Genomic DNA, 10,708 nt, shown 5'->3' on the forward strand with positions numbered 1-10,708 from the left:
GAGTATTAGCAGTGAGAGTATAATGGGCGTCTTGCTGAATAAATTTGTGTTTTTGGTTTCAAGACAGGTCAATGGGTAGGGTATTGGTTTTGAGATAGTCATATATTGTTCCATATAACGGAGAGTCAGAACCGGTTAAGGCATAGATAACATGGGATGCGGAATGGTCATAGGCTAGGGAGAACAGTTTCTCTACCAGAAATTTGTAACAACTCTATTGCTTTGGAATTTGTAGCAGTGAAGCGATAGTAGCCATTGCATCAGCTGCTCTATTGTCCAACCTTTGTATTTGTTTGAAGGTCATGTGTACAAAATATTGTTTGAAATCATCCACCATTCGTTTGTATGGTAGCAACTTGTCATGTTTCATCTGATAGTTATTGTTGATCTGATTTATGACTAGTTGTGAATCTCCATAGACTTTTAATTCTATGATTCTCCATTCCATAGCCATTTTGATCCCTATAGCCAGTGCCTCATATTCAGCAATGTCATTTGTGCATGGAAACATGAGCCTATATGATCTTTGTATGGTGTGCCCGTCAGGAGTGATGAACAGAATGTCATCACCTGAACCATGTTGAGTGTAGGAACCATCAAAGTATAGGGTCCATTGCTTGGTGGAAATAGCAAGCACATCCCTATTTGGAAATTCAATCTCCATTGGTTGTTTATCCATTAATGGTGTATTGGCTAATTGATCTACAATCACTTGTCCTTTGATAGCTTGTCGCTCTGTGTGGTGGATATCAAATTCACTGAGAATCATTACCCATTTAGCCAATCTGCCAGTGAGAGCTGCTTTGCTAAGTAAGTACTTTAGAGGGTCAATTTTTTCTACTAGCTTGATTGTATGAGCTAGCATGTAGTGTTAGAATTTTTGAGAAGCAAATACCACTGTTAAACAAGCCTTCTCAATGAATGTATAATTGAGCTCATATCCATTTAAAGTTATACTGATGTAATAGATAGCTCATTCCTTTCCTTCTTGATTTTCTTGTGCTAATAGTGCCCCCAATGATATGTCTATTGTTGGTATGCAGAGAATAAGTGGCTTCCCTGCTATGGGTGGTACTAGAACTGGCGGGTTCATTAGATATTGCTTGATTTGGTAGAATGATTCTACACATTTGGCCTCCCATCTGAATGGTACATTCTTATGTAGCAAATGATTGAATGGTAGACTTTTATCTCCTAATTGAGCGATGAATTGCCTGATTGACTGGATTTGTCCTTGCAATGATCTAAGTTGATTGATGTTCTTAGGTGGTGGCATCTCCATGATGGCTTGTACCTTTGCTGGATCTACTTCAATGCCCTTTTCTGAGACTATGTAGACCAATAATTTTCCTAATGTAACCCCGAAGACACACTTCTTAGGGTTGAGCTTGACTTGAAATTTTTCCATTCTGTCAAAAATCTTTTCTAAGATACCCAGATGTTCTACTCGAGTAAATGATTTAGTTAATAAATCATCCACATAGTCCTCTATGAAGGTATGCATCATGTCAGGAAAGATTGTTGTCATTTCTCGTTGATAAGTTGCCCCAACATTCTTTAAGCCAAATGACATGACATTCCAATAGTATGTTCCCCAAGGATAGGTAAATGTTGTTTTATCTTGATCCTCTGGAGCTATCTTGATTTGATTATAGCCACAAAAACTGTCCATTAGTGATAGCATTGCATGGCTTGCTGTGAGGTCTACAATTATGTCGATACTGGGCAAAGGAAAGTCATCCTTTGGATAGGCTTTGTTGACATCTCTAAAATTTTTGCATATCCTGATGCTGCCATCTAGTTTTGAAACTGGCACAATGTTGGAAATCCATTCAACATAGTCGATAGGTCGAATAAATCCAACATCTAATAGTTTCTTTAGCTCAGCTTTGACCATGAGTGCTACATGTGGATTCATCTTTCTCAATTTTTGCTTAACTGGCTTGGCTCTTGGAGCAATGGACAAGTGATGCATGATTAAGTGTGGATCAATCTCGGGTATATCTGCGTATGACCAAGCAAAATTGATTTTCTTTTCTTTGAAGAAGTGGATAAACTCTTATTTTTCTTCCTCTATTAGAGATTCTGCTAGGTGTATGTTTTTGGCTACTTCTGGTGTACCAATATTGATTGATTGAGTGGGATCAATCAATATGGGTGACCGCTTTTGATAATGTCTAGGAAGAGTGTCAAGTCTCTCATCTTTAGGTGCCTCAAGAAGGTTTTCACTCGCAGATGCGTCCTTTATTTTTACTATTTTGTGATCTAGTTCTGCAATTGACTGGTTTTCAGCAGTAGATCCTTTTATTTCATTCATTTTTGTGATTGGAAGACTTGGCACTCCCCTGATTGTAGATGACGTTACTTTGTTCATTGGTAGAGTCTATTTCTGGGTTGATGATACACAAGTAATGGATAATGGAATCGTCATTTGGGAAAATTGGTATGTCATGATTTTTAAGTTCATCCTAGTCTATGAGGTCATGAAAGATAAGTGGTAAAGAGTCATTGGGTGGGTCAAGTTTAGCCGTTGATAGTGTTAGGATGGAAGTATTATCAAGGTTGGTCAGGATATTAAATAAGTTAATGATTTTGTCAAGGTCTTCGATGGTATCATCTTCCATGTAAACTTACTCGTAATGTCGCTGCTCATTTTCCTTGGTGTCATAGATATTTTGTGGACCAAATTCAAGTAATTTAGGTTTTGTGCCTTGTTCTTCTTGAGAAATGGGTGTATGACTATTATTTGCAACAATATGCTCAGTAACATTGGAACAACTACCCCATTCATATTCATTTGAATCAGTTTCCAAGGTATTGTCCCAAATTCTGGTAGTGTTGTGGACTGGTATGTTGTAGGGTGAAAATAGGTCCTTGATGATTGATACGAGTCTGATAGTTTTCTCTGATTCTGTATCAGATCCTTCTTCTACTCTTTGCATTTTCTTATATATTGTCTCTCCTCAGAGAATAATGATGTTATCAGGGAGTGATTCTTCTTTGTTTCAAACCGGTTCTTCAACATGACATAATTCTACACAAGGTGCTTCTTTCTTTTGATTGACTGATTTCTCTTGATGTTTCTTTTTTTCCTGGTATTCACGTTCCTTGCGTATCATTTCTGCTAATTCAAATAGTGCCTCCTACCATGAGTCCTCCTTGTATTTGTTCTTTGCCTTCCATTGAGGTTTTTGGTATTTGCTTGGTGTCTTCTTTGGTGGTAGAGTGTGTTCATAGCCCAATTTTGTTTTGTCTTTACAAAATTGTGAAGGGAGATCTAATGGTTTTGTGATGCCTTCTTGATGCTTGCCGATAGGTCCTTTGCCATTGTATCCCATTTGTTGCATGATTAAGTAGCCTTTTCCATATAGTTGTCTTGATATAGCTACTTCCATATTAGTTGCTCTGTCTTCTTCTTCATCCTTGTATAGCCGACTAAGGATGTCATTTTCCTCTAATTCATGTGCCAGTGTGCCTAGTTGAATGAATTTGCCATCAAACTTGCTGATGGGATGTGTTGCTTGATGTGTTGATACTGAAGGTAACCCATGAGATTTAGGCAATGTTGGTAAGTTGGTTAGGCACATGAGTTCCAAAGAGTATTCTCCCATACCTTGTTCTTTGATTTTCATTTTCTATTTGAAATCCATAGATAGCGATTTAGACTTTTCTTGCTGAAGATCTGGTGTTGGGGAAATTTGTTTTTCTCTATTATGTGGAACTAAATTATCTTGGGCTGCCCCCATAGCATTACAATGTTGAAAAGGGTTATGATCTACTGATATATAAATCTCCTATCCATTATAGGGGAACTTAACACACTAGTGATAAGTAGAAGGTACTGCTTGCATTTCATGTATCCAAGGTCAACCCAATAAGATATTATATGTGAGGTCTATGTCTAAGGCTTGGCACATAGTGTCCTTTTGTATTGGTCCCACTTAAATTGGCAACACCACTATTCCTTTGGAGGATCTTTCTTCATCATCATATGCCTTGATAGTGATATTTTTGCAAGGATCAATAGAATATTCAGAGAAGCCTAATGCATGGATAAGTTTTAAGGTACAAATATTGAGTCCAGCTCCTCCATCTATTAATACTCTTTTAACTCGATGTTTGTAGACCAAGACTTCAATGTGGAGTGGAGTATTGTGTGGATGGCTTAATGAAATATTATCCTATTCATAAAAAGGTGAGATTATGAGGCCCTGTCATGTGAGCCACCATGGCTTGGAATTTGTCAGTATCCAGATCCTGGGGTACATTTTTTTCCAATAGTGCTTGCTCCAAGATGTCCTTGTGTTTTGGTGAAAGTTTCAACAACTCAAGTATAGATATTTGAGCAAGAGTTTTGTGCAGTTGACTGACCAGGTCATATTGAATCTTGGGTATGGTGTTTGCTGCAGATGTATGTCCCTTCAAGGCATATTTTTGAGCTCTAGTGGTTACATTGATTGATTCATGTTCGCATTTGTCCTAGATTGTAATAACATTTACTTGATTGTCCTTAGCTGATATATGATTGATGGTGTTATTGTATATGTGATTGATACGAGCTCCATGTGTATCATTTGAGGTTGAAGCTCCATCCTTGTTGTATTTTGGAAGAGGATTCTTAAAAGCACCATGGTCACCATTTGTATTGAGACCATCGACTGTTAAATTGCCTCTATCAATCATGTCTTGAACAATGTTTTTTAGTCTCATGCAATCATTTGTTTGATGTCCTTTGTTTCGATGAAAATCACAAAAGTGTGATTCATTCCACTAGGGTGGTTTGATTTGTGGTTCAAAGTTGTTGATTGTTGGTAAGGAGATAATTTTGTTTGCCAGGATCTCTTTGAATGCTTACTCCCATGATTTCCCTAATGGTGTGTAGATGTGTTTTGTAAAGTTGTTGGTGTTACCTCATGAGTTGGTATTAGGTCCTCAATTGGTGTTGTTAAGATGATCTTGATTGGTAGTTGGTGCATAAGTGTTAGTACCTTGGTTAGCACCTTTGTGATTATTGGTAGCCTGAGGACTACCTGATAAAGCTAACACCGGTTGCTTGGATTTCACATCATTAGTTCATTTCCATCTTCATTTCCAGTATTTTTGTTTCTGGTCCAGAACCTGGATTTGTCTAAGTTGTTGTTGTTTTGGTTATTGTAATTAGAGTTGGATGAATTCGTCCCTTCTTTGAAAAATTTCAATGTTCCTTTCTTGACACATGCCTCCTCTAATTAGATGCCATTTTCAATCAATTTAGCAAAAGATGGTATGCATTGGAGTTTGAGTATGTAAATCATCTCACTATTTAAATTGTCAATGAAAATTTCCATCTTTTCCTTTTCAGGCACATCTTGAGGATATCTTGAGACCATTCATCACCAATATTGAAGGAACACCATGAATGTTTCATTGTTTTTCTATTTGGTATTGCAGACATCTAGCATGGTGATGGCATGTTGAATGTTGTAGGAATATTGAGTTATAAATTTATTGACTAACTCATCAAATGATCTGACAGGAGGTGTGATTTTGGATAACCATTCCATGGTTTGCCCACTGAAACTTCTTCGAAATAATCTCATTAACTAAGTGTCATCATGGGAAAATTCCAAGCTTAGGGTACAGAATTCTCGGACATGATCACGAGGATCACTTTTCCCATAATATTTGTCAAATTTGGGAATGTTTGAATTTGGGGGAAAAGGTACCATGTTTAACCTTTTGTCAAAAGGATAAGGACAAATTTCTTTCAAGGAAAACCATACTGTTGATCCTTGTTGCATGTCTTGTATCTATTTTTGTAGCATTTTCATTTGTTGTGAGGGCAGCCAAGGGTGCATTCATTTTTGTTTCTAGTTTGGAATGGCTTGTGTAGCAGCATGTTTTGCTCAAGGATGTTTTTCTTGGGTAAGTTTTGCTCAGGTACATTTTGTTTAGGGTCATGTGCTTCCTCCTCTCTTTGTCGTTCTTGATAAGAATAATGTTGAGACCTTGTTCTAAATATGTCAGTATCGAAGTTTTCAATGAGTTTAACTCCTTTGCTCATGAGCATGAGTAGGTATTTTTCTTTATCGGTTTCCATGAGTTTTTCCACAAGTTTTTGAAATGAAGCGCTTTCTTGACACTCTTGGAGGAGTTCTTCAGAAATTTCTGTGTCTTCTAGATTTGGATATTCGAACGAATTTGATAATCTTCGACCCATACTGGACTCTACTTGTGGTTGGCTTTGCTTGTTTCGTTGAGAGTAACAATGGGCATCTAGTAGAAACTTTCTATGACAAAGGGAACAAAATCCTCTTCGATGTTTTGCTCAGGGGTTGGTGGTTCAAATTGAGGTATGTCCTAAGTGATGCACACTTCTAGGAAGAAAGTTGGATTGATCTTTCCTCCTTGATTTAGGCATTGGCTGAATGCTGATTTTTGACAGAATGCTCTACTCCTCAATGGTTCCTTGTCAAATTCATTTGTTTTGTCTTGAAGATACAAGTGCATATGATGGAGCAATGTTCGATGAGATTTGAAGATTTGGTGATTGATGTATAAGAACCTATTCCTTTTAGCAATTTTTAGAGAACTGGGTTGTTGTTTCCTCAACTTAGTGCTGTGAGAGATACTCTTTCTTCTCAGAATATGAGGATTTGTCATGCACAAGCAATCAGTGGTTTCCTTTGATTTGTTTGGGATTCAAGGTATCTTGTTTGGAAAACTCGTAAGTTTTACTTTATCAAATGAAGGTTTAGATGCCCCCTCACGACAAAGTGTGTCAAATATTATGGGATAAGAGCTTTCTGGATGTGGAAACTCGATTTGACATCTTTGAGTTTAAAACAAGTATGTTTTTGGATAAAAATCCGTTTGATTGAAGGACCTTTTGATAAGTGTGATGGTGTTTCCTGATTTTGATAGGAGAGATGTATTTTATCTCTTGACTAGTTTTTGGATTTTGACAACTTTGTTTTAAGGAAAACTTGCTTTTAGAGTAGTTTTGGTACTCTGATTTCGATTTTCTATTTGATGGAGTCTAAGTGAGGAAAAAGGGCTTCCTAAATTGTTTTCATGATTTTCAAAAATAATTTCTGTTTTGCCCCCTGTTTTCTCAGGTTCAGCTATGCGCTAAGCCAGAAACCCAATGCGCTACCAAATTTTCACAATGCGCTAGAGAAGGGTTTCCACGCGCTAAGCTGCCTTTCTAATGCACTAACTTGGTTTGTTGATTTTGGTTTGGTTTGAAAGGTTGCACGCTAATATGCCATGTCAATGCGCTAACAGCTGATCTCAATGCCCTAGTGTTTGGTCTCGACACACTAAGTTGTTGCTTCAATGCACTAGAATGCTTTTAGAAAGCGCTAAGGCTTAAGCTGCTAATTTTTGATTGATTATGTGCTAAAGTTTAGTAGTGATGCATTATGTTGAAGCTTGCATGCGCTAAAATATGGTTCCAAAGCACTAAGATGTTTCTCTTATGCGCTAAACTACCCTAATATTTTGACTTGGTAGTTTTATGTGATTTGTGAAGCTTGTCTCAATGATGATGGATGATTTTTTGAAGTAAAAAATGAAAACACAAAAGAGATAACCATTTTGCCTAGTCTAAACAATGAGTGTATGTTCTGCGAAGATGTATTCAAATCCCCAGTGTTTTAACAGGTTTGGATACAGAAAATACAATTCAATCAGACTCTTTATTCAAGGGTCATCGACAAAACCATAGCTCACTAGTCTCGATACTCTGTCAGCTCGAACAACCTTGTCGCCCCCTAGGGGGCACCATTTTTTTGCCTTTTGCCAGAAATTAACTCAAAGTGAATTGCTTCACAATTGAGTAGTTATCTTGGGAGATATATGGTGAGTAATCTTGGGGGTGGATTCTTCCCCACCCCTGCACTATGATACTGCAAATGTTTGGATACTGACTCGACTCAAAGTTTTTAATGCTAAAGTTCGTAATCAGGCTTCTCATTTGGTCATCAGTGATAAACTCCCTCAGGAGGCTTCCCAACCTTTAGAAAAAAGGCTTTATGTATCGTAAAGATACTAGGGGAAGGCTAATCACTGCGTGCAACCATTGAAAAGGACTTTCGTCACTTTTCACTTTTGATTATAGTGGGTTGGAACACTTGGCATCAAAGTCATTCCCCACTTAGGTCATTCCCCTCACACCGGCCAAAGAATGACTTCAAGTGTTGTTCAATTCCTCGAGAGGGAAGGCCTGCTAAGCGTTTTAATGCTTAAAAACACTGAAAGCGTAAGAGTGGTTTGGCTTTTTGATCACCTAGTTAAGGGGAGAGCATATACCTTCCACTTTCGAAGTGAAGCACACAAGTGTTCTTTTTAGCCTTTTATTGAAATGATTTGGTAAAATCTATATGGAGATATTGCTCCACAAAAACATGGTGTTCATTTTATTCCATCAAATCAATGATTATCTGATCTAGAAAATGAAACCTGGTCAACAAAGCAAAATTTCAATTTTGGTCAACAAAATAAATCGACAAAAGGGAAGAACTTCCCTCTTTAACTTTGAATAAAATTGGACAAGTGTGGTTCTTTTACCTTGCAAAAATTAAAGGTTGATCCTTTTATACACCAAAGGATGGTGAGGTTCTTTTTAAAGCTCTTTTTTGCAAAATGAAAATTGTTTGTTCTTTTTAGATGCCCAAATGAAATTTTTCTCCTAGGAAAGCAAGAAAGATTTTTGTTGTGGTTCTTTTTAAGTACCCAAATAAGGTGTGAGTTCATTTTTTAGCTTTAAACAAGAAATGAAAGAAATTTAAAAAAATAAAAAAATTAACTAACTTACTTAAGTTAGTAAAAAAAACTTCCAATTACTTTAAATCTAGCTTAAATAAAAATAAGCTCCAAACCTACAATTAAACCATTAGTAACCTCCAAAGCAAACAGTTAATTAGTTAGCAAAATGATGGCTTTGTGGACTTCCACAAGTCCAACTTTTGAGTTCTCTGTTACAAATTATTTTTTGTCTTTTGTTTGTGATGCGCTACAAAATACACTATACGTGCTACAGAATACCCCGGATGCGCTATCAGATAGACCCTATGTGCTAAATTGTTTTCCAAATGTGCTGGACTATTAAATTCATGTGCTGAAAGCTACAGGAAAAATTTTAAAATTCTATGCGCTAAGGGAGGGTTTCTACGTGCTAGGAAATGAGTCCAACGCATCAAACAGTATACCGAATGCACTGAAGAATTAACCGGATGCACTAGGAAAAGTTCCCTATGCCCTGATTCTTGTTTCTCGCGTACCTACAAAGTTGGTCAAATTCAAAAACTGATTTGATTAATGGGGTTATGCCCCACAGTGGGCACCAGAAATGTGTGCGGGAAAAGCGGTTCAATGAAATCTAAAGTGTGAAAATATTCAAAGACTTGCCCACACACCCATGGGACTCTTGATGCAAGTTATAGAGCCATGAGGAATAGCTCAACTTCCCAAGGAGTGTTCCATGGTTCTCTATCTCACAAGGTCCCTCAAGCCAATGCCTTTGCTCTTAGATCACTAAGCAAAGTGACTTAGGGATGATAAATGCAAGAACGAGGGATGTTTTTGATCGAATTGAGTATGAATGCATCCTATTTATGCATGATTCTAGTAAATAAACTAAACTAGATGATAAGATGACAAGGTTAGTAAAAATACTATCCTAACATGATATACTAGCTATATGATTTAATCTAAGATGATAAAAATACTCTAAAATGATTATTAGATTTATTTCTATTACAAAGAGAGGCTAAATACTTGTTAAAATTAAGTATAAGTATGATGCTAAAGAATTGGATGATAAAATGAGGGGATGACGGCTCTATTTATAGAAGAAACAGGGCAATGGATGGTCAGGATTGAAAGTTATCAATCCATGTTTGCAATTCTCACCAATGAAATGGTGACAATTGTAAACATAAGACTACTTGAGAGAAGAGGTAAGAAGCATTAAATGCTTGAAAAGACCTCATAGTTACCTTAGAAGGTAAAGGTTAAGGTTAGGTTAGCGTTATCCATTGGATAAAGCTTTTACCCAAAGGGTAAACTCTTGTGCAAGGGTTAAAGGGATAACCATGGTCAAAGCAATGAATGCTTGATGAGACCCTTGGGTTAGATGAGGGTTGAGTTAGGAAAAAAGTCTCTAACCATGCCACTAAGGGTTAGTTAACCATTAATGGTTTGGAAGACTTTGGGGATAAATTTGTAAGAGTCCTTCCAAATTTGGGGGTATTCAACAAGTTAGCTTGTTGAAGGCATAAAGGCTTTAATGCCTTTGGAAGACATTACTCCAAATTTGAGAAGTGACAACCTCAAATTTAGGGAAAGGGGATAATTGAAGGGTTTAGGCTAATTGATTAGGATTAGATGGGTTCTAGAAGAATTTAGGAAGAGGGTTAGGAGGAAAGTGGGAGATGTAGGAAAATGCAAGTGGGTGAGGGATAATAGGATTTAATTAAAATAAATTGCTTTACTTCATTTTGGTTGCAAGTTGGGGATTTTAAATAAATTAAATCTATTTAATTGGGGTGAACTATTTAATTAAATGTAAATTTAATTAAAAAGTAGAGAGAAGGGATTTAATTAAATAAAATGATTTATTCAATTAAATGATATAAAAGGCTTAAGTGAATTTAAATAACTAAATTGAATAATTTATTTAATTAAATAGAGGAATGAGAATAAAATGAACATTAAATATTCATTT

The sequence above is a fragment of the Cryptomeria japonica genome, chromosome 1 (assembly GCF_030272615.1).
Source record: "Cryptomeria japonica chromosome 1, Sugi_1.0, whole genome shotgun sequence".
In the NCBI taxonomy this organism is placed as follows: domain Eukaryota; kingdom Viridiplantae; phylum Streptophyta; class Pinopsida; order Cupressales; family Cupressaceae; genus Cryptomeria; species Cryptomeria japonica.